Source organism: Schistocerca cancellata, chromosome 5 (genome assembly GCF_023864275.1).
Source record: "Schistocerca cancellata isolate TAMUIC-IGC-003103 chromosome 5, iqSchCanc2.1, whole genome shotgun sequence".
In the NCBI taxonomy this organism is placed as follows: Eukaryota; Metazoa; Arthropoda; class Insecta; order Orthoptera; family Acrididae; genus Schistocerca; species Schistocerca cancellata.
Window position 1 is genome coordinate 470,550,840 of NC_064630.1, and position 25,325 is coordinate 470,576,164.

The window sequence follows — 25,325 nt, forward strand, 5'->3', positions numbered from 1 at the left end:
TTATTTATTACACTGATACAAAACACTCACTCTGACATGCTTGGGGTCACAATATACAGCCTACAGACCTGCAAACTACAAGTAAATTACCGAAAAAATTCATTACACTGGTGTACAGATACGCAAACAATTAATAAATTATCGAAATAATGTAGTAGACAGCATACAGACCTGCACAATACTCGTAAATCAGCGAAATAATGCCTATATGACTCTCTGACAATACGCTCACAACGCTTAAACAGCCGAAAATAATGGTTGTGCACAAACACTCATTGCATGTAAAAAACGCTTTTGAACTATCATCAACCACAACATATCAGAGGCTCCAATGCGTGCACTGCTGACACTGCCGATAATGCATAGGCACTTTGCAGCTCGCAGCCAGTAGGTGAAAGTCACATCTATTTTCGTGTATACAGTTAGAGTTCTTCGAGTGTTAAACTGACATCACATGTCTATGTAAATAAGAGACAAGTAACCCTCTGGGCAATGCGCATGTCCTCACCTAACCAACTTGGCTGTGGTGTACCTGCTGGTCCAGAGCTGAGAAAGATGTTTGCATAGCAGCTCAATCACGCAGGTGCAGCTGAAAGGTTTTCAATGTCATACTGACGTCACAGGTCGCGCTATAGCCATTTTTCTCCAGACAGCCATCTTGGATTACGTCACAGAGGGGACAACAGCGCCCTCTGGTGGCTGTGTTGTGCACTAGGTCAGTTGGACTCCGGACCTCATTGTGAACACACTGCATGGAGCTACTGCCTCAAACTGTTTTAATAAAGACTGCCTGCAAAATACATCCACCCCATCCAGCAGCCCAGCACAGGCTGAGCCCTTTCCCTGTCAATTCCAAAGAAGAGGTGGTGGTCGGATGACTTAGGTTAGTGGAGGTAGCCCAAGTGACCTTTTTCTGTCAAAATTTGAACTTCCCACCATTTTCTGGGGGAGAGGAATGGGGATGGGAGGGAGTAGGTTAGTAGAGGTTGCCCAATTGACCTATTTTCCCGCCAAAATTTGAACTTCCCACCATGTCGTGATTGTGAAATTGCCATATCTATCGCTGCCCTCTTGGATCCGCCATCTTGAAGACATTTGGCAACAATGCAGAGTGGGACCACATCGTCCTTGTCCCCTTACTTGGGTCAAAATAGGGGTGGTCTGCTGTGGAGCTCTATATTCAACAATGTATGATGAACCAGCATTGAGCTCTTTCAGCAGAGATGCCACAATCCACCATATGTCCAACTTTATAGAGCAGACTAGCCTCTGAACCCCATGTTGTGTGTAGAGTCGTGAACTATCAACCATTTAACTCCTAGCTCCTTCTACGCCTTTCCATAGCAGCAGTGATCTTAGCTGTTTTCGAGATACTGGTTCATAGCCTCTGCGTAATAATAATCTGTCCTTCGTCAAAGTTGCTTATCTAAATGGATTTCCACATTTGCAACCCAGATCTTTGCTAGGCTGACCTCCAGTCCGTGTCTGTCCTGGTCACATACTTCTGTTACTGCATCACGTGCCCGCAACACAGTGGTGGGCAGTGGTCATAATGTTTTGGCTGATCAGCATAGGAACGTTATAGTACCCACACAGTATATCAGAAAGACGAGTGTGAAAATAATGATTATATATATGGAATTTAACCATACTTTTTCGAAGAAGTATCGCTGAACACGCTCTTTAGAGACCAATGATTATGTATCACTAATTATTCATAGTTTTTAAATTAGTGTCAAGTTCGTACTAGAATTGCCCGCATCTCGTGGTCGTGCGGTAGCGTTCTCGCTTCCCACGCCCGGGTTCGATTCCCGGCGGGGTCAGGGATTTTCTCTGCCTCGTGATGGCTGGGTGTTGTGTGCTGTCCTTAGGTTAGTTAGGTTTAAGTAGTTCTAAGTTCTAGGGGACTGATGACCATAGATGTTAAGTCCCATAGTGCTCAGAGCCATTAGAGCCGTACTAGAATTGGAAGTAAAATCAGCATTGGCCGTATTTTGTTGTTTTATTGTCAGAAAAATCGATTTTCAGTCACATAGTGACCATCCTCATTGCTGTAATATCGAATTAAAATTGGTAGGCACTGGTATCAAGCTATAACCACAAGCTTAGAGCGATCACATAAACTCAGAGTTTATCGATTTTGCTGACAATAAAACAACAAAATACGGCCAATGCTGATTTTCCTTCCAATTCTGTCCACTATTTGGTCGTGGTGCACACAACAATCCATGGAGTCGCCAATCAAGTTCGTACTAGGTACAGTTCATTTCAGATATCTTCTCGTACATAGACGGTTTTATTCCAACAGTGTAGTGTTGCATTTGTGTGTGTATCGTGCAGTGTTTGAAATTTGTTTAGTCAATTTGCGTTGGTATAATTACGAGGGGATTTTCGAAAAAAACATTTAGGGTTAGTTGTTCTTCCAAAATTCGTTTTGGAATTTAACATAGAAATAACGGGCTCCCACAAACCATGTAAAGCAGTTATGGGGATCCGGTAATGGAACTTATTATAGTACAACATTCTGCTTCAAAAGCGAATAGCCTGCCACCAGTCAGTAGCTCTTGCCTTTCCTTTGGGAACTAAAATCATAGCAACTGCATAAGACTAAGTGGATACTCTAATGACTACACCTCTGACAACTGATTGATAATTAATCTTCTTCAACTCCTGCATCTTGGACACTGACAAACCGTCGTACTGGCACCTAACCTGTTAACTGGATGACATATTCCATTTCTTTGGGACACTCAACCGGTTTGCAAGGACATCAGGGAACTGATGCGACAAATTTATCATTTCGTGACATTCCTGTGGCTTAAGATGGTCTAGTAGGAATTTTTTTCTAGTCCCTTCCACTGCATTAATACTACCAGGCCACTTATGCTCACGCAAACTATACTCTTTCTTCCACCCGAAATTTGAAGAGAAAATGTTTGCCAGCATAAGCCAGAACACAATGGGTCTTGACTATAAAGTCACAACTCAAAATATCACTTGAAAACATACCCCTAACTACCAAGTACGCTAATGGTCAAGACATATACTGAATTCTTCCTTGAACCTGCACCTCGCCCAGCAACAAAATTCCCCACTGACTGTACGACAATTCTGATTAACAGATTGCAAGGGAGGGAACTTACAAGTAGAGCCATGCCTTTGGCGCCAGTGACTGCATGGGGGCTTAATTAAATATATATTTATTATGCAAATATTTTTAATTTTAGTCGCTGTCTGTCCGGTTACAGTCTCGTAACCAGTTGGCCCTAACTGGTATTAGTACGCAATCTGACTGCATAGAATAACAACAAGAAATGAAACAAAACTTCCGTTTACACAATTAATTAATTAAGTCCCCAGCAACTATAAAAGCTACGAAACAACAAAGCACAAGTATAACTGTTCTGTGTGTGGAAGTGTCATTCAACGTACACATCTGGCATGGTTCTTCCTCAATAAGACCAGATATTTTAAACACCATTTATACTGAAGTAATTTAAAAAAAAACAGAAATACTGTAACTGCACATAGAAACCACAAATACAGTCTAATACAAGAACACGAGCCAGATGCTTTGTTGACTGAACCTGTGACCAAGAGGCATTATTGTTTAAGACATTGAAATAAATAAAAAAAAGGAATTTTTTACCTTCGTATATATTGACGAAAAGCACATTACAGCATCCCTAATCCAACAACATCTGGTGTGTAGCCCATCAAAACAATAGTACAAGTTCTAAACAAGCACTCTCCATGGGAACTTCTCAACAACGACACGCTACTGCAACATCTCCACAAGCACACTCCACCACGACTTCTCGACAAGAACTGCCTACCACCGCTTCTGAACAACTACTGCCTGTGGAGGCGGCTGAATAATACTCTCTGGCGCAATCTCTGGCGCTGTGACTCAGTGTAGCCACCTTTCATATGCCCCTCCTCCACGGGCTAGAATTTGATGGTATTTTTGCCAGCATTGGTGGTGAAAATACCACCAAATTCGTCCAAAAAAATACAGACAAAAATAAAAGATATTAATAAGTAAATATCACATAACTAAATAAATTTTGGCTTTGCACTGACCCTTCAATAACCTAATATATAAAATACAGTGAGGAATACAAATGCTTGCATACATGTGATTTTAAATAATAGTTTACATAAATATTATTGAATCAATGGCACCAGAAATGACGAACAGGTGCAGGTAAGAATCTCATAACATTTCAGAAACAGTAAACACACAAAAAAATTAGTTTATACAAATATTCACATAAAATCCTTTCAATAGTTCAATAAACAAGTAGAACTCCTCAGAGTAGTTGACAGTTCCAACAGTAGCACCCAGCAATGATCAACAGGTGCAAATAGCAGTCTCATAACATTTCATCAACACTATTTAAACAGCTTCAACAGTGGCACCCAGGAATGTTGAACAGATGCAGACACCAACAAGTGACATCATTTCATTAGAAGCAGTCCATCAATGGCACCCAGCAATGTTGAACAGGTGCAGACACTAACAAGTGACATCATTTCAGTAGAAGCAGTTGCATCAGTGGCACCCAGCAATGCTGAGCAGGTGCAGACAGCAACAAGTGACATCATTTCAGTAGAAGCAGTCCACCAGTGGCACCCAGTAATGTTGAGCAGTTGCAGACACCAACAAGTGACATCATTTCAGTAGAAGTAGTTCCATCAGTGGCACCCAGCAATGTTGAGCAGGTGCAGACAGAAACAAGTGACATTATATTTCAGTAGAAGCAGTTCATCAGTGGCACCCAGTAATGTTGAACAGGTGCAGACACCAACAAGTGACATTTCAGCAGAAGCAGTCCATCAGTCGCACCCAGCAATGTTGAGCAGGTGCAGACAGAAACAAGTGACATTATATTTCAGTAGAAGCAGTTCATCAGTGGCACCCAGTAATGTTGAACAGGTGCAGACACCAACAAGTGACATCATTTCAGCAGAAACAGTCCATCAGTGGCACCCAGTAATGTTGAACAGGTGCAGACACCAACAAGTGACATCATTTCAGTAGAAGCAGTTGCATCAGTGGCACCCAGCAATGCTGAGCAGGTGCAGACAGCAACAAGTGACATCATTTCAGTAGAAGCAGTCCACCAGTGGCACCCAGTAATGTTGAGCAGTTGCAGACACCAACAAGTGACATCATTTCAGTAGAAGCAGTTGCATCAGTGGCACCCAGCAATGCTGAGCAGGTGCAGACAGCAACAAGTGACATCATTTCAGTAGAAGCAGTCCACCAGTGGCACCCAGTAATGTTGAGCAGTTGCAGACACCAACAAGTGACATCATTTCAGTAGAAGTAGTTCCATCAGTGGCACCCAGCAATGTTGAGCAGGTGCAGACAGAAACAAGTGACATTATATTTCAGTAGAAGCAGTTCATCAGTGGCACCCAGTAATGTTGAACAGGTGCAGACACCAACAAGTGACATCATTTCAGCAGAAGCAGTCCATCAGTCGCACCCAGCAATGTTGAGCAGGTGCAGACAGAAACAAGTGACATTATATTTCAGTAGAAGCAGTTCATCAGTGGCACCCAGTAATGTTGAACAGGTGCAGACACCAACAAGTGACATCATTTCAGCAGAAACAGTCCATCAGTGGCACCCAGTAATGTTGAACAGGTGCAGACACCAACAAGTGACATCATTTCAGTAGAAGCAGTTGCATCAGTGGCACCCAGCAATGCTGAGCAGGTGCAGACAGCAACAAGTGACATCATTTCAGTAGAAGCAGTCCACCAGTGGCACCCAGTAATGTTGAGCACGTGCAGACACCAACAAGTGACATTTCAGTAGAAGCAGTCCATCATTGGCACCCATTAATGTTGAGCAGGTGCAGACACCAACAAGTGACATTTCAGTAGAAGCAGTCCATCATTGGCACCCATTAATGTTGAGCAGGTGCAAGTAACAGTCCATAATATTCACTATCACTAATTAGACAGTTCATCAGAGTTCATTATCACAAATTAAACATCTCCTAGAGGCACCCAGCAATGTTGAACAGGTGCAAGCACGAACAACAGTTTGAATGCACACACAATTGCTTTTACAAAATCATTATCAATGCTCTTACATTAAACATAAAAATTATAACAAACACACAAATGATATCAGAGAATTGTCATATTAACTATTAAAAATACACAAATATCAGTAAACCTATAATATTTATGGGCGTCAGTGCAAGCCGCAACAAACAAGTAAAATAATATTTAGGAGATAGGTCGGTACCAATTATTTGGGATTAGGAAAGGAAAACGCACAAAACACACTCACTCATCTCTCATCCACATTAAGTACTACTGCGTAATTGAATAGTGTTAGCTGTGTAAATGCAATTCTGTCCAAAATTTTATGTTCAACTTGTGTATCAAGTAGTAGTGGCAGCAATGTATAACAGTCAATAATACACTCCTGGAAATGGAAAAAAGAACACATTGACACCGGTGTGTCAGACCCACCATACTTGCTCCGGACACTGCGAGAGGGCTGTACAAGCAATGATCACACGCACGGCACAGCGGACACACCAGGAACCGCGGTGTTGGCCGTCGAATGGCGCTAGCTGCGCAGCATTTGTGCACCGCCGCCGTCAGTGTCAGCCAGTTTGCCGTGGCATACGGAGCTCCATCGCAGTCTTTAACACTGGTAGCATGCCGCGACAGCGTGGACGTGAACCGTATGTGCAGTTGACGGACTTTGAGCGAGGGCGTATAGTGGGCATGCGGGAGGCCGGGTGGACGTACCGCCGAATTGCTCAACACGTGGGGCGTGAGGTCTCCACAGTACATCGATGTTGTCGCCAGTGGTCGGCGGAAGGTGCACGTGCCCGTCGACCTGGGACCGGACCGCAGCGACGCACGGATGCACGCCAAGACCGTAGGATCCTACGCAGTGCCGTAGGGGACCGCACCGCCACTTCCCAGCAAATTAGGGATACTGTTGCTCCTGGGGTATCGGCGAGGACCATTCGCAACCGTCTCCATGAAGCTGGGCTACGGTTCCGCACACCGTTAGGCCGTCTTCCGCTCGCGCCCCAACATCGTGCAGCCCGCCTCCAGTGGTGTCGCGACAGGCGTGAATGGAGGGACGAATGGAGACGTGTCGTCTTCAGCGATGAGAGTCGCTTCTGCCTTGGTGCCAATGATGGTCGTATGCGTGTTTGGCGCCGTGCAGGTGAGCGCCACAATCAGGACTGCATACGACCGAGGCACACAGGGCCAACACCCGGCATCATGGTGTGGGGAGCGATCTCCTACACTGGCCGTACACCACTGGTGATCGTCGAGGGGACCTGAATAGTGCACGGTACATCCAAACCGTCATCGAACCCATCGTTCTACCATTCCTAGATCGGCAAGGGAACTTGCTGTTCCAACAGGACAATGCACGTCCGCATGTATCCCGTGCCACCCAACGTGCTCTAGAAGGTGTAAGTGAACTACCCTGGCCAGCAAGGTCTCCGGATCTGTCCCCCATTGAGCATGTTTGGGACTGGATGAAGCGTCGTCTCACGCGGTCTGCACGTCCAGCACGAACGCTGGTCCAACTGAGGCGCCAGGTGGAAATGGCATGGCAAGCCGTTCCACAGGACTACATCCAGCATCTCTACGATCGTCTCCATGGGAGAATAGCAGCCTGCATTGCTGCGAAAGGTGGATATACACTGTACTAGTGCCGACATTGTGCATGCTCTGTTGCCTGTGTCTATGTGCCTGTGTTTCTGTCAGTGTGATAATGTGATGTATCTGACCCCAAGAATGTGTCAAAGTTTCCCCTTCCGGGGACAATGAATTCACGGTGTTCTTATTTCAATTTCCAGGAGTGTAGTTAGTCAACGTCGTAGTCATCATATCAAGACTAATGTTTGCCAAGCCAAATCAAAATGTACGGTTGCTGAACAACTGTCAGTGTGCCAAGATATGCAATTACTTCCTCTCTCCAAAAAAGTATATACTGCTTATTGATTTAACAATGTGTGTCTGTAGACAATCTTCTTTCCACTTGAGTGTTCTAGTCTGCCATCTTCATCCTCCTTGTTGCATATAGACTAACAAACAAAAAATATGCTCATCACTTACTTTATCTCTTATCCACCAAAACTCCAATAATCATCAGCATCACATAATCTTAATACTTCAATAATACCTCTTACGTCGATACATATAAACCTTATCATCAATATCATTTACTTTACCTCTTGTCCACCAAAACTCCAATAATCATCAACTTCACACAATCTCAATACCTCAATAATACCTCTTCAATACGTCGATACATATAAACCTTATCACCAATATCATTTCACTTCCATAACAACTCTTTCCTCTAGTCAGTCTCCTTGAACAAGTACAGATAAAATCCTAGTGCAAACTTCAATTCATCATCCCATACTAGCCGAAGACACAATGTCCACACACAACTTCCCTTTAGTCCACCTGAGCCAAATCTTCTACTCATTATGAATTGTAAAATACATTTTGGTTACCTTGGCCATCACTAAATAAAAGAAATGCATACATGACCTCCAACAGCCTTTAGTTTGAATAACTCCCAGTAAGTAAGTACGAGTACAGAGTGTTAATGATCGTAATATTTCACAGTGTGTACACCACTTCAAGAATTATGGCAAAACAGAAGCCAACATGTGGAGTATTTCTTGTGTCAAGTGTCACTTGCTATTTCAATTGCTCACGAAGAATGCAGTATAATAACTGTCTATAGTCTAAACCTAGTGTTGGTATTTCATGTCGTTAGCTTCCTTTCTATTAGCATAAATTTATACAGCTTCCATAAAACCTCCAGCTCATGGCAGTTCATTTTCTTATCTTAAAATATAAAGCACTGAGCGTAAGCAAAACATGCAATAGCGAGTAAATATACCAGTAGAGAACAGAATGTCAACAAGTGGATGCAGCACAATCCCTACAACGAGGCTCTGCCAAGCGAACAATCTATAATTAATACCATAGTGTGACCTAAACTCCATGTTCGTACACTGTACATCAGCATTTCTATATACAATACATACGCAAAGCAGCAAATATATATCTTACACAATAAACACGTCATTAGCATCATTTCAGCATAAGCAAATAAATTTTCATATGTAATCTTAATAAGTAAACATGAAGGCGCAAGCAGATAAATCACATAGTATAACTTACATACGTAACCAAATCAGTACAACTAATCAGGTGACAATTATAATTTAAATAAATAAGCACAGCAGGCACATAGTAAAAAAATAATATGACATCAGTGAAAAAGCAGTGCAGCCAAGCGATGCATAATATACATAATTAACAATCCTGTTCATTAATCAATCATTGTCAAAATCAGTTAACACAAAAGTATAAATCACGTAATCGCGAGCAGCAAATTACGTCTAAAGTATGTACCTAAGCGGAAATATGTTACCTGAAAAATAAACTCAATTAATAGTTACTTTTTAGTTTATTACTTTCTTCTTCGAAATTAGATTCTTCCTGAAAATCTCTCGATAGCAAATCCTCTTAACGTCAGACACACACAGAATTTACCTGAAGTTCTTAAATATTTTATACAACCGTATCCTCAAAAATACTGAACGTTAATAACATAATTTATCAAGTCACTATAGCTTTATACTGAATTTATGCGGAGGAATTACATTGTGTATTTATTTACGGCTGTCAGTGCATTCGCACTGTGCGCTCGATCAGCTGTAGCCGCGTGACGTAGGAAGTGATTGTTTACGGTCAACGACTGCCTTGTGCGGCGCCCAGACTGGACTGTTGCTTTGAGTATGCGCCGCCGCCAAAACACAGCGCGGTATCCTTGTACTCTCCGTGTGTTTACGTATAACTGTTAGTTTCTCTAAAGTATGTCATTCCACAAAAATTTTAACGTTCGATATACGATGTATTCCCTTAGAGCGTCGAGATTTTAGAGTTTCTACTTCAACAGTGTTATCATGAATAATTTTGCGAACTCTATATGGACCGTTATAAAACAGAAAAAATTTGCGACACAAGCCTTTTCCTTTGTGTGACAAACGATGAGACTTAATTAACACCTTTTGACCAACTGACAAGGTTTTTAAACGACCAGGACGTTTAGCTGATTTCTCTCTTCTAGCAGCCGCAGATGTAATATTTCGTAGAGCCAGGTTGACAACTTCAGAATGCCACAGTTCCCGTGTAGGCAGAAAAGGAACGTTTTCAGAAATGCGATTTGTCGGTGCTTTATTTTTTAATATCAATATAGGCGGTAAAGAAGTTGAATCATTAGGGAGTTCATTCAGAATGTTTTGAAAAATATGAAGATACTGATCCCATGTTCTGTGATTCTGATGACAATAAAGTCGACACAATTTATTGATTTCCTTCATCCATCTCTCTGAAGCGTTAGATTGAGGGTGAAAAAATGAAAATTGGTTTAATCTTACGACGCCATAGAGTACAAAGCCAAATTTTAGAACGAAACTGTGATCCATTATTTGATATAACTTTATCAACATGACCCACTTCTTTAAGAAAATGTTTGATGAAAGCATTAGATACTGAAGGAGCTGTTGCTTTACGTAAAGGTGTAAAACACACATATTTTGATGTCAATTCCACTGCTACAAAAATGTACGCAAAACCATTAGTAGAACGAACCACTGGACCGAACAAATCGACTGCAGCCATATCCTTTAATTTGCTGGAATGATGGGAAACAACGGTGCTCTGTGAGAAATAGTTGGCGGCTTAGCCTTTTGACATAATTTGTATTTGGCAAGAACAGATCGAATACGTTTTTCCATATTACTGAAGTAGCAATTTTCTCGTAATTTATGAAAGCATTTTCTGGGACCAAAGTGTGCATAACTGAAATGTGTGTACCAAATCAATTTATTAACCCACTCCTCAGGAATAGAAACTAACCAAACAGAGTTGTCGACCGATTTTCGTTTAAAAAGAATATCATTGCGAACTAAATAATACTGTCTGATCGCTACACTTTCCTTTCTCCTCCACTTCTCCTTAATGTCCTTCCAGATTGGATCCTTATTTTGCTCCTTAGCGATGTCCTGGAGCGAAGACGAAATAGAATTCTCAAACGCAACACCTTGAATATACATTAAACAATAATTGTTTTCTTTGCAGTCCTCTTCAGCACTTTATTTCAAACCCATAGGTGCACGTGATAAAGCATCAGCAATAATATTTAAAGAACCCTGTATGTAAACAATACTAAAGTCAAATTCCTGTAGATACAACGCCCATCGTGACAATCTTCCATGTGTTAATTTTGTTGACATAAGAAATTCCAGAGCTCGGTGATCGGTGTAAACCTTAGTATGTCTCCCATACAAAAATATGCGAAATTTTGTGAAAGCCCATACAACAGCCAAGGCTTCAAGTTCCGTAATCGAATAATTCTTTTCTGATTTAGAGAGAACACGACTTACAAATGCAATAGTTTTCTGTACTACAACGCCGTCTTCTTCTATCTCTTGAAATAAGTGTGCACCTAGGCCTTTGTATGATGAGTCCGTCGCCAAACAAAAATCTTTAGATAAATCCGGGTGTGAAAGAAGTGGAGCAGCAGCTAAAGCATCACGAAGTTGTTCAAATTCTGATTGAGCTTCCTCATCCCAACACCAATTAGAATTCTTTCCAGATAGTTCACATAAACGAGGTGTAGCCAAATTGTCCAATCTAACAAAGCGTCTAAGAAAATTACAGACACCAAGGAAACTACGAACATCACGTTTTGTAGTAGGAACAGCATAATTACGAATAGCGTCTAGTTTTTCTGGATCAGGAAGAATACCTTCTGTAGAATTAACATGACCGAGAAATTTCACCTGAGAACGACCAAATTCAGATTTTTTTCAAGTTCACTGTAATGCCAACTCTTGCATAAATACGTAATAATGAATCCAAAATTTTGTTATGCTCACTCCAAGAACGTTTAGCAATAAGAATATCGTCAACATATGAAGTAATATTGTCACGAAGATAAACAGGTAAAATTTCGTTTAAACTACGAATGAATGCTGCTGAAGATACAGTAAGTCCAAACGGTAATTTCCGAAATCACTTTTGGGTAAAATAGTCATATCCGGTTACTTTTTACACGCTTTCTATCTAGATTGATAGTCGAAGAGTTGTTTTGATAGATGCAAAGAATAGTCAAAGAGTAGGCAGCAGTGCAGAAAACTAAAAGGGAAATAGCACTACTACAGCTCGGGGCCCTGTGCACGCTACGGCACATATTCACTTAGTGTAGCGAATCCCCTGAGGACTTTAATAGCCGCACATAAATTCCAGTTTGTGACTTAGTGGCCAATCTGGCGCAAGTGCGCACACAAACCGATCCAACCATGAACATGAATGTATGTCATTCTTAGAATTGCGAAAGATCTTAAATTTCCGAACAGTTAAGAAGTGTTTATAGTCAAAGTTTTTTCCTCGTGGCGACAAAGACCTACCGCGTCTGTCCCTGTCCCAATGTCGATTATTGTCAAGTTCGTGCGCCTGGCGCTCTCTTGTTGCTTCTCGTAAATGAAATAAATTACTTTCTTCAAACCCCTCTGCTATCTGTGATTCTAAATTTCTTCTGCTGTCTTTTCCTACGATTTCGCTTTCAATATGTTTGACTTGCTCTCGTAATGCCTCAAATTCCCTTTTAACGCGTTCATTAAATTTTCCCTGATTTTCAACACGCTTATTTATGTTCTGGTACTCTTCAGTTTCTGCAAATGGTAATGGAGCTGTATCATCCGAATCTCTGTCCCCATTTAAACTAAGACATGTCAATTTATCTGAAATCTCCTCAACTCTTTCCGATAAGTCACCTAATTGTTCTTTTTGTTTATTTACGTCTTCCGTAAGTGTCGCGACTCGGGTTTCAGTATTGACACATTTAGTAGTCAACTGTTCAAGTTGTTGTGTTAGGTTATTTATTCTGTCATTTGGTACGGATTCCAAGATCCTCTCAAATATTTCTTCCTTATCGTGTGCACGTTGTAAATTTAACTCTGAAAATGTTTGTACTATCACTCGATCTCTTTCTTCCTGTTCTCTATCCTGTTCCTTTTGTCTGATTTCTATTGAAATTAATCTATTATTGTGAGCATTTAAAATTGGTTGTACTTCTTCTCTAATTTCTTTCTTTAATTCATCTTTCATGTTTTTGAAACATCCGTTGTTTCCATCTCCCTTTTAATTTTTGCTATATCTGTTTTTAATTCAGATCGTAAATGTGATCCCACTGTTTTTAATTCAGATCCTAACTGTGATCCCAGTGAGTCTACCATTGTTTCCATTGTTCCCATATCAGTTTCTAACCGGTTGCCAAAGTTCCCATCTGTAATCCCAGTGAGTTTAACCGTGTTCCCATTGTTCCCATATCATTTTTAATTGTTCCTATTTGTGATCCCACTGTTTTTAATTCAGATCCCAAATTTAATATTGCACTCATCAACTGCTCCACAATGACTGGTTCGAAATTCTTTTCGCCCCTAACGTTTCCCACAAAACCAGTTTCCTTCGTCATAGCAGTAAAGCTATCTGTGTTCGATACTATTTCAGAATCTTCTAGCGTTATCTCGTATTCTGTAAATTTTTTGATTGAGAAAAATTTTGAATTGGTTCCTGACTATATTCCCGACTTATTAAATTGTTTTCTACTTCATTATTCATCATACTGTTCTCCTGTGTTGGCGAGTTCGCCATGTTAACAATTTCGTCATTCTCACTATCCATCATTTTTGCCTTTTTCATCGATCGCGTAATCATTTACAAAACATACAAAACTCGTCACTATATGAAAAATAAACACAATATGACACTTTATCACCAACAATACCATTCACACGAAATGCTTCCCGACAAACACATCTAACGAATAATTAATCTTCACAATTGCGCAAAATTGTCAAACCCGCATACAAGTCATCAAAAATTAAATTCTGCAAAAATACCATTAGAAGAAAGACAAGACAACTACAATGTTCAATTACCAAATGTACACATGCAATATAGACTACAATTACTAAACTACAAATTACTTCAACAATACTACTGTCTGCTATTTTTACTATCAGAAGATTCCAAGGAACGATCCGAAGCAGCGGTCGCCACGTGCATAGGGTCCTAATTATATATAAATGCAAATATTTTTACTGTCTGTCCGGTTACGCAGTCTCGTAACCGGTTGGCCCTAACTGGTATTAGTACGCAATCTGACTGCATAGAATAACAACAAGAAATGAAACAAAACTTCCGTTAACACAATTAATTAATTAAGTCCCCAGCAACTATAAAAGCTACGAAACAACAAAGCACAAGTATAACTGTTCTGTGTGTGGAAGTGTGATTCAACGTACACATCTGGCATGGTTCTTCCTCAATAAGACCAGATATTTTAAACACCATTTATACTGAAGTAATTTAAAAAAAAGCAGAAATACTGTAATTGCACATAGAAACCACAAATACAGTCTAATACAAGAACACGAGCCAGATGCTTTGTTGACTGAACCTGTGACCAAGAGGCATTATTGTTTAAGACATTGAAATAAATAAAAAAAAGGAATTTTTTACCTTCATATATATTGACGAGAAGCACATTACAGCATCCCTAATCCAACAACATCTGGTGTGTAGCCCATCAAAACAATAGTACAAGTTCTAAACAAGCACTCTCCATGGGAACTTCTCAACAACGACACGCTACTGCAACATCTCCACAAGCACACTCCACCACGACTTCTCGACAAGAACTGCCTACCACCGCTTCTGAACAACTACTGCCTGTGGAGGCGGCTGAATAATACTCTCTGGCGCAATCTCTGGCGCTGTGACTCAGTGTAGCCACCTTTCATGACAATTCGTTAAGGAAGAAATACTCCCCGAATCCAATGAACTACTGATCCATTCATGATTGGTAGCAGTAAGGACTAAGTCCCAAAATCTTATAACCCATTGGGGCCCACAGCTTCGACTTTAGTGTCTGCTGTTCTTAAAATTTAAAGTCGTGCGCCGTATGACCCGGATGATTACATAAAACAATTGCCCATTCGAAAATAACCTTGCCTGATTATTTCCACGTACCAGATTCTCTGTACTCACTGCCGTAGATCCGAGGTCTGTTGGTCTCTCATTTCCATCATTAACGCAAAAGCTTTCCGTGGTCGCTACCTGCTGATCTAGTTCGGCGAAATTCGTAGGATTTCAAGCGGAAACACCCGCTAGCAATCTTCAGGGTGCATGCCTTCCAAACTACTATTCACTGTTTCACTCTCAGTAGTCCCTAAACATTGTGCGAGTCTAGCCCCGCAGATATCCTTCACACAGTGGACAAAACTTTCATGTGCCTTCTGTACTTATTAGTTAACTTATTCCTAAATCTACTTGAGAGGTTTTTACTAACGATTATCCTACCCAAATTCTCAAAGGTGCCCTACTCATGGATAATCTGCTCAACAAGCCCACTCAATCTGCCTCTGGAGAAAGCATAAATTACTTGAAATTTAAGAATGTGCGAAAATGAGAGGGTCCAGCTTTATGCTGTATCTGATGGCTAACCACCAATCGGGTCGAGTAGCTTATTAAAGGAACACCACACTCCCATATTACCACCTTGACCACAGCTCTGCGTTCTACATTTACATTAACCACATCTCCCGATCCTTCCTGTAAATACATGCCACTAGTTAAAATCTGAAGTTCCATTATTTACCCTGCAATTTATCCTAGAACTGAAATTTGACCTGTATTTATCTGAAACATATCATGCACACGATTAGCAAAGTGAGTGGCTTAATTTAGTTTGAACATGGAATATTTGCTTACAGGAAGAGCAGTTGTTATGCAGCAACACAGTATTGGCTTGCACTGCAGGGAGGTATTCGGAGCAGAGATTACGAGCCGCAATTGTGTGCCTTGCTTCCTGTTTACTTAGCTGTAACGGGCAGTCCATAGCATCCCACAACCTCTAGGAAAGTTCCATTATGCTTTCCTCAATGATTCGTAGTTCATACAGGAGAAGCTTTATTTTTTTATTTTTAATTTTTTTTTTCGTGGGAAATTCTGAACACTTGTCACGTGGCCATGCTTGACAGTAGAACAGTCTAACACGATACAAAGAACAGTAGCCACCAATAAATTCAACTAACTAATTTCCTAAATTGCCAAATATCCCTTGTACTTGTAATCACGGACCCACGCTGTGCTACAAGTGATCTGGCAAAGGATTTCTACCGTAATAGCAACAATATGGAACAGCGTAGCGGTAGGTACTGGGCTCCAGTAGAGTGAGATTTTAATTCCATAATTACTTTTCTTTTCCGAGAGATCTCCACAAAGAAAATTTGGCGCAACCACGTACACTGCAAACTTGTTCTTGCTGGTAGATGTCGTTGTGCTGAGGAAAAACTAACTGTATGTAGGGGTGCACATGGTACCCAAGGATAGATGGCCATTTGTGTTGAACCATTGCCCCTTCCAGAATGACGATATCACCTAGGGCAGGTCTTCCCAACCTTTTCAACTAGCGGACCCCTTCTTCAGCCAAAAATCCGTGGCGGACCCCTAGCCAGTCAAGAGCACAGTAACTTTAAATTTCAGAGCGAAACCCATGGGAATTGAAAGCTTCTTAATGGAAGTGCCATGTTCCCAATGATCGCCGCTCCTCCCCCCCCCCCCCCCCCCCGCCCGAAGTATCAATAGTCTTTGGTTTAGAGATGAATGAAAACGGATTTACTCCCTTTGTTCAACACACTATAGCCTGATTAGAACTACTTAGTAATTGAAATTTCACACGGTGGAGCTGTCTTCCTCCAAGAGCAATCAACTCATTCATTTCAACTGGAAACTTCCCTTGTTGTGAAGGCGCTGGAGAAACTGCACTCTTCTTCAATGATCCCGACTTCAGCCACCGATCCATGTTAGAAGTAATAAACTGGTCAAAAATCGACTTATGATATAGGTAGTGCACTGACAAAGCAAGTTTAACATTTAATGATGCCTGGGGCCGCACACGTGCCAGCGAGCGCTGTGATTGGTCGACAAAGCTCGCTCCGCGCATGCGTAAAAGGTTTCAGGGCATCTAGCGCTGTGAGCCGGGGCACAAACGACCCCCGTATTGTTGCTAAACAGTCGATCAGAGAAGCCGCATTCTCCGGCACTAAACTGCGTATACGTTCTCACTTAGGAACCGCAAAAGCTGCTTGGGAATACGACCTGAAGTAAAAGTACACATGTTTTTCACACGAAAAAAAGTGATGAATTTGATTTTCACATTTTTATTCAATAATTTTACTCATTACTTTACACGATTTGGTGAAAGGTGGCCGCGGACCCCCTAGAAAGAGCCGGCGGACCCCTAAGGGGTCCGCGGACCACAGGTTGGGAAGCCCTGACCTAGGGGATACCATGAAAGCATTTCCCAGAGCATAAGGCTGCCTCCTCTGGCCTAGATTGTTACGACGATTGTTACAGGGTGTTTTCTTTTAAACATTTGACGCCATTCACGCCAATGACCATCTGTGTGATGGAGCATAAAACATGATTCATCCCGAAAGGCCACCTGTCGCCACGCAGTGGACGTGCAGTTGCAGCACTGGCTTGCAAATTCCAGTCTTCGTCGCCGTTGGACGGCAGACAGCATGGGTGCGGTGAACCAGGCGCCTTCTGCGCAAGTCCAGACGTACTAAAGTCCGCTGAGCGGTAGTTGAGGAGACGTCGTTTATATGGGCGGTCAGTTTCTCAACAGCTGCGCTTCTGTCCGCCAGTACGCGTCTGCGCAGCCATCGTTCACCTTGTCGTCTACGGCCCTTGCTGCACCGCAGTTGCATCGGCGCCAGTTATAGATAGCACCATTTTACTATGGACGGTATACTTTAGCGACGATTGTTGTGTCCTGAGAGGGACTAAAACTGTTAAAGGGGCCGACGAAGGATCTTACCTCCTCGAAAAACTCGAAGAGGATAAGTGACAGTGCTGCTTCTCCGTCTGCTACTGAAAAGTCAAACTCAAGAATGTACTCCTGGCACTTCCAACCTATCTGCAATAACTACAAGTGGCCAATTAAGAACTTACTGACAGCTCGTCTCTATGATGGCGAAGTCCCACATCAGCCGAGGCTAGAGCGGGTTTTCCGAAGTCCGTTCTCGGCGGAAGAGTGATGTGGAGACGGCGTGTGCTGATAGCTGGTGTGGTATGGTGAGGTGGGTCTATTTACACCGCCTCTTTTGTCCTCTGTACCTTCTGCAGAGTTCGATGATGACGTCCAGGGAGCGATCACGCACCTCGTGCGTAACGACTCCCATATTTGGCTTCATGGAAATTTCCGTGGCAACCTCACTTGAGCTGCCTGGTCTTAGGTCACGTAGGCCGCCGTTGCGTGTCTTGCAGGCGGCTGGCCACACGGTATTACCAGAGTTAAATATTGATCTGTCGCTTTCGTCAGCTGGCACAAGCCCTGCACTGGCCCTGCTCTAACCTCGCTTCTCTGACTTGCTTTAATATACTGGCCTAACTATTTTCTACATCCGCGACACTATGTCAAACCAACAGTTTACAATGTTTACACCCTACGCCCGAACGCCAATGATCATGCTCCTATTTCCGCATTACGACAACGAATGCACTGTTTTTTGTGTCTCCTGACACGCTTCATATATCCTCCACTGCTAGCGCTGCCCGCTGCTGTCTGTGAGTGGTTATTGCAAATTGATTTCGAACGTAGGCGGCGGTCACATTACTGTGACTGGACTGTATATTTTATCTGGCGAACTTGGATGGCAGGTCGGAGCGGCCGAGCGGTTCTACACCACGAACATGACGTGCTACAGACGCGAAATTTAACCGACAGGAATAAGATGCTGTGATATGCAAATGATTAACTTTTCAGAGCATTCACACAAGGTCGGCGCCGGTGGCGACACCTACAACGAGCTGATATGAGGAAGGTTTCCAACCGATTTCTCATACACAAAGAGCACTTGACCGGCGTTGCCTGGTGAAACGTTGTTGTGCTGCCTCGTATAAGGAGGAGAAATGCGTACCATCACTTTTCCGACTTTGATAAAGGTCGGATTGTAGCCTATCGCGATTGTGGTTTATCGTATCGCGATATTGCTGCTCGCGTTGGTCGAGATCCAATGACTGTTAGCAGAATAGCGAATCGCTGGGTTCAGTAGGGTAATACGGAACGCCGTGCTGGATCTCAACGGCCTCGTATCACTAGCAGTCGAGATGAAAGACATCTTATCGCATGCCTGTAACGGATCGTGCAGCCACGTCCCGATCCCTGAGTCAACACATGGGGACGTTTGCAAGACAACAACCATCTGCACGACGCTTGCAGCAGCATGGACTATCAGCTCGGAGACCATGGCTGCGGTTACCCTTGACGCTGCATCACAGACGGGGGCGCCTGCAATGGTGTACTCAACGACGAACCTGGGTGCGCGAATGGCAAAACGGCATTTTCCGGATGAATCCAGGTTCTGTTTACAGCAGCATGATGGTCGCGTCTGTGTTTGGCGACATCGCGGTGAACGCACGTTGGAAGCGTGTATTCGTCATCGCCATACTGGCGTATCACCCGGCGTGATGGTATGGGGTGGCATTGGTTACACGTATCGGTCACCTCTTGTTCGCACTGATAGCACTTTGAACAGTGGACGTTACATTTCAGATGTGTTACAACCCGTGGCTCTACCCTTCATTCGATCCCTGCGAAACCCTACATTTCAGCAGGATAATGCACGACCGCATGTTGCAGGTGCTGTACGGGCCTTTCTGGATACAGAAAATGTTGGACTGCTGCCCTGGCCAGCACATTCTCCAGATCTCTCACCAATTGGAAACGTCTGGTCAATGGTGGCCGAGCAATTGGCTCGTCAGAATACGCCAGTCACTACTCTTGATGAACTGTGGTATCGTGTTGAAGCTGCATGGGCAGCTGTACCTGTACACGCCATCCAAGCTCTGTTTGACTCAATGCCCAAGCGTGTCAAGGCCGTTATTACGGCCAGAGGTGGTTGTTCTGGGTACTGATTTCTCAGGATCTATGCAGCCAAATTGCGTGAAAATGTAATCACATGTCAGTTCTAGTATAATATATTTGTCCAATGAATACCAGTTTATCATCTGCATTTCTTCTTTGTGTAGCAATTTTAGTGGCCAGTAATGTTTGACCCGTCCTGTGGATGTGTATGTGTCAGTGGGGGCTGTGGTCAGTGAAAAAGTACGTTGTTCTGTACTAATTTCAGAATACAGGGTTTACACAATGAGACTCCAACATTTTAATATCCTATATCTTTCTCATTTCAGATGCTGGGCCTGTGAAGGGGAAGACACAGCAACTCAACAAGTTTGTGGTGAGCAGCTTTGATACGCCAAGTGGCCGTAGTGGAACTGCAATCAATTGTTTTGGCAAAATGGAGGATATGAAGGAGCGTGCACAAGTGGTCTGGTGGTGTGCAGAGACAAAATCGGCGACCCAAGTGCAAAGAAACTTTCGTCGAATTTACAACAAAGCGCCCCCGTCGTTCAAGACTACAAAGAAGTCGTGTGATCAGTTTTTGGCTACTGCGAGTGTTGCGAAAGGGCATGGTGGTGGTAAGCCTGGGGTCAGCGAACATCATGTGTAACAAGTGCGGCGGCCATTCGAACAAAGTCCACAGGAGTCAGTGCGACAGGCCGCACGAGAACTTCGTATGAAACGTTCAACAGTGCACAGAGTGCTTCATCAGCGATTACGTTTGTACGCATATAAAGTGCAGGTTGTGCAAGAAATCAAGCCTGATGATCGACCAATGCGAGAAGAATTTGCATGTGCCATGTTAGATCGCATTTCCGCGGACGAGACATTTTTATCACGCGTGATGTTTACTGACGAGGCAACCTTTCACGTGTCAGGGGCTGTCAATCGTCACATTCTGCGGATCTGGGGGTCCCTAAATCCACATGCACTTAGGGAACACATTGTAAGTAGGCTGTTTATGTTTTCTTATTGGCAACGTTACGTAGCGCTCTGTATGAAAATCACTGGCTGTGCTGTGTGCAGTCTGTGGCTAGTTTGCATTGTTGTCTGCCATTGTAGTGTTGGGCAGCTGGATGTGAACAGCGCGTAGCGTTGCGCAGTTGGAGGTGAGCCGCCAGCAGTGGTGGATGTGGGGAGAGAAATGGCGGAGTTTTGAAATTTGTAAGACTGGATGTCATGAACTGCTATATATATAATACGACTTTTGATGACTATTAAGGTAAATACATTGTTTGTTCTCTATTAAAATCTTTCATTTGCTAACTATGCCTATCAGTAGTTAGTGCCTTCCGTAGTTTGAATCTTTTATTTAGCTGGCAGTAGTGGCGCTCGCTGTATTGCAGTAGTTCGAGTAATGAAGATTTTTGTGAGGTAAGTGATTTGTGAAACGTATAGGTTAATGTTAGTCAGGGCCATTCTTTTGTAGGGATTTTTGAAAGTCTGATTGCGTTGCGCTAAAAATATTGTATGTCAGTTTAAGCACAGTCATGTATAATTTTTCTGAGGGGACGTTTCAACTTGCGTGACAGTCCGAAAGTTAATGTGTGGTGTGGTTTGATGATAAATCGCATTGTTTGGCCGTTTTTCTTTCAGGAGCCGACTGTGGATGGAGCCAGCTATCTGGACATGTTGGAACAATTTGCCGTGCCACAGATAACAGACCTGCAGCCAAATGTGATGTTTCAACAGGACGGTGTACCACCCCATTGGAGCCTTGATGTCCGAAAATTTTTAAGTGACGATGGATTGGCCGTGGAGGTCCAATTCCTTGACCGCCACGTTCGCTCGACATAACCCCCATGATTTTTTCTTGTGGGGTTATGTGAAAGACCAGGTATACGCTACAGCAGTAAAGGACCTGCAAGACTTGAAACAGCGCATAAGAATTGTCATCAACTCTGTCACAGAACAGATGCTCCGCAACACATGGCACGAAATCGATTATAGACTTGACATTCTTCGCGCTACCCGTGGCGCCCATGTTCAAGTGTACTGAACCGTCCACCTGTGTATGAAAACTTGATGAGCTGCTGTATGATTTCCCTGTATTTGTTCGTCAATAAATTGTGTTTCCTCTCAGATTTTATGCGTTCAAATGTTGGAGTCTCATTGTGGACAACCTGTATATCTCTTTCTGTTAGTATCTAAATCTTTGCCCCCATTTCCCATTCAAATCAGTGGCTTGCTGCAAGTGGGTCATAGTCCATGTCTTCTCACGGTCAGATACTGACTAGAATAATAACATGAGACCCCGATGGCGAGTCAGTATTTATCTCGCCCGCTAATTGGGGCAAGCTCCTTTCATTCAGTTCGCCTGGACGGGAAGACCTGGTACAATCAGTTTAGGTGCGGTAGAGCAGGATGACACGGTGGTCGGTCGGTCCTGGATGGCCCGGCTGGACCAGAACGTTGGGATTTACTGTTTTGTTAAACGCGAGCACGCCCGGTGCGATGCTGCCAGAGCGGGATGTGTGCTGTGCGGAGCGGACGTGCTGGGGAGCGGTGTCGGATCAATGTGTGGCCGGACGGGCGGGAGTGGGCAGGAGCGGCAGAGGCAGCGGCAGGGCGGGCAGGCACCCCCGCTGCCTGCCCGCGCGGAGTGGGGCAGCGCTGGCCGCCACGGGGGCGGGGGAGGGGGAGTGCACGGCGGTTGGCGGCCCCTCGCATCGCTCCCCACGGCCGCCTAACGACGCGCCGCATAAGCTCGCCGCATTCCCGCTCGCAGCAAGCACACTGTGTGTGTCTCCTAGCAACAGGTGATGCCCACCAGCACGGATTAGGCCCTCCCTCACGGAGACTTACGTACAGTCGCTCTTCCGTGAATCCTTCGGGACTGGGAGTGAGAGTAGTATACAAAGTATCCTTCACCACACACCGGTAGGTGGCTTGTCGAGTACAGATCTAAATGTACATGTAGAGTCTCTCAGCTCCCTCAAGCTACAAAGACCGTCAGATATGCCCTCCGTTTCATCTTGAGGCTTTCTCCACTAGCACCGTAAATTTCTGCAGGCCGCACGCAGAGGGTACTTCAAGTTCTTGGACGAGCGAACACCCACAGCAGGCCGACTTCTGCAAGTTTCATCAGTTTCCAGAAGTAGCGTCCACAAGTTAGTGGAAAGCTTTCCAAATGGTTGAAATAGTTCTGAGCACTATCGGACTCAACTTCTGAGGTCATTAGTCCCCTATAACTTAGAACTAGTTAAACCTAACTAACCTAAGTACATCACAAACATCCATGCCCGAGGCAGGAGTCGAACCTGCGACCGTAGCGGTCTTGCGGTTCCAGACTGCAGCGCCTTTAACCGCACGGCCACTTCGGCCGGCGAAACGGAGCTTTTCGTACGTTTTATCTACAGCTGTGGAAAAATTTGCAAAAAGCGTATTTGTGCCATCAGCTGTAAAACTTTGTTTATTCTCTGCCGTTTCGACTGTTACAATCACCTTCAAGGAGAAAACTGTAAAGACAAAAAAAAAAAAAAGCTGTGGAATATACAAAAGCACAGTTGCAAATGGAGGAATTAAGAAGGGTCGTCTACGCAAGTAAATTATCTTTTCAGTTTTATGTAAAAAAAACTTTCTGTTCTGCCTTACGGCAGGTCTTGTCATGGGGGTTATCTCGTCAGAGAGGTCCACCGCATGAGCGTCTAGGGAAGTGATTCCAGTGGTGGTTTCCCGTTGCCTTCCACTGATGAAGACGAAATGATAATGAGGACAACACAACACCCAGTCCCTGAGCGGAGAAAATCTCCGACCCAGCCGGGAATCGAACTCGGGCCCCTTGGCGTGACAGACCGCCGTGCTGACCACTTTTTTTTTTTAATTTCATTTTGTTCTATATTGTTCGCTGAATTTGTTCGGGGCGGATGTCCGATGACACCCGTTCAGGTTCTTCGTTCATACGAGCATTCAGTTTTTTTTTTTTTTCAGTGGTTAGTTAACCCTCTGACCGAGGTACCGCGCCGGCGACCACTCCGCTATCGGGGCGGAGGTGTTACGTAGAACACCAGTTAATAAAAGTTACAACTTCTTCACATACAGTTAACTGTCTTACTGGCCTTTTACAAATCACACTGAGCCTTGAACAACTATGCTAACAACTATTCTCTGAACACACTAGTTTCAGTGTATGCCAGAAAACCTATAAACCTTTTCTTGTCAGTAGGAAGCGTGTAAGTAGGCTGTTTAGATTTTTATACTGGTAATGCCACGTAGCGCTCTGTATGAAAATCACTGGCTGTGCTGTGTGCAGTCTGTGGCTAGTTTGCATTGTTGTCTGCCATTGTAGTGTTGGGCAGCGGCAGCTGGATGTGAACAGCGCGTAGCATTGCGCAGTTGGAGGTGAGCCGCCAGCAGTGGTGGATGTGGGGAGAGAGATGGCGGAGTTTTGTAATTTGTCATGAACTGCTATATATATTATGACTATTAAGGTAAATACATTGTTTGTTCTCTATTAATATCTTTCATTTGCTAACTATCCCTATCAGTAGTTAGTGCCTTCCGTAGTTTGAATCTTTTATTTAGCTGGCAGTAGTGGCGCTCGCTGTATTGCAGTAGTTCGAGTAATGAAGATTTTTGTGAGGTAAGTGATTTCTGAAAGGTATAGTTTAATGTTACTCAGGGCCATTCTTTTGCAGGGATCTTTGATAGTCAGATTGCGTTGCGCTAAAAAATATTGTGTGTCAGTTTAAGCACAGTCTTGTATAATTTGTTCTAAGGGGACGTTTCAAGCGTATATACCCATTTAAAAACCGTATGAAATATACACTCAGCGTTTAATTTAAACCTTATAAAGCACTCCGTCTTCAGGCCACAAGTGGCCCATCGGGGCCATCTGACCGCCGTGTCATCCTCAGTTGAGGATGCGGATAGGAGGGCCATGTGGTCTTCACACCGCTCTCCCGGTCGTTATGATGGTTTTCTTTGACCGGAGACACTATTATTCGGTCGAGTAGCTCCTCAATTGGCATCACGAGGCTGAGTGCACCCCGAAAAATGGCAACAGCCCATGGCGGCTGGATGGTCACCCATTCAAGTGCCTGCCACGCCTGACAGCGCTTAATTTCGGTGATCTCACGGGAACCGGTGTATCCACTGCGGCAAGGCCGTTGCCAATTTAAACATTATAATTAAAAGCAATTTACTTTCTAAGCTTTACCGTGCCCTACGACCAGCCAATGTCTCAAAACTTCAGACAACGTTACTCTTTCTCTCTAGCTTCACACGAACAAGACAGCAAAACTGAACATAGTTTATCGAA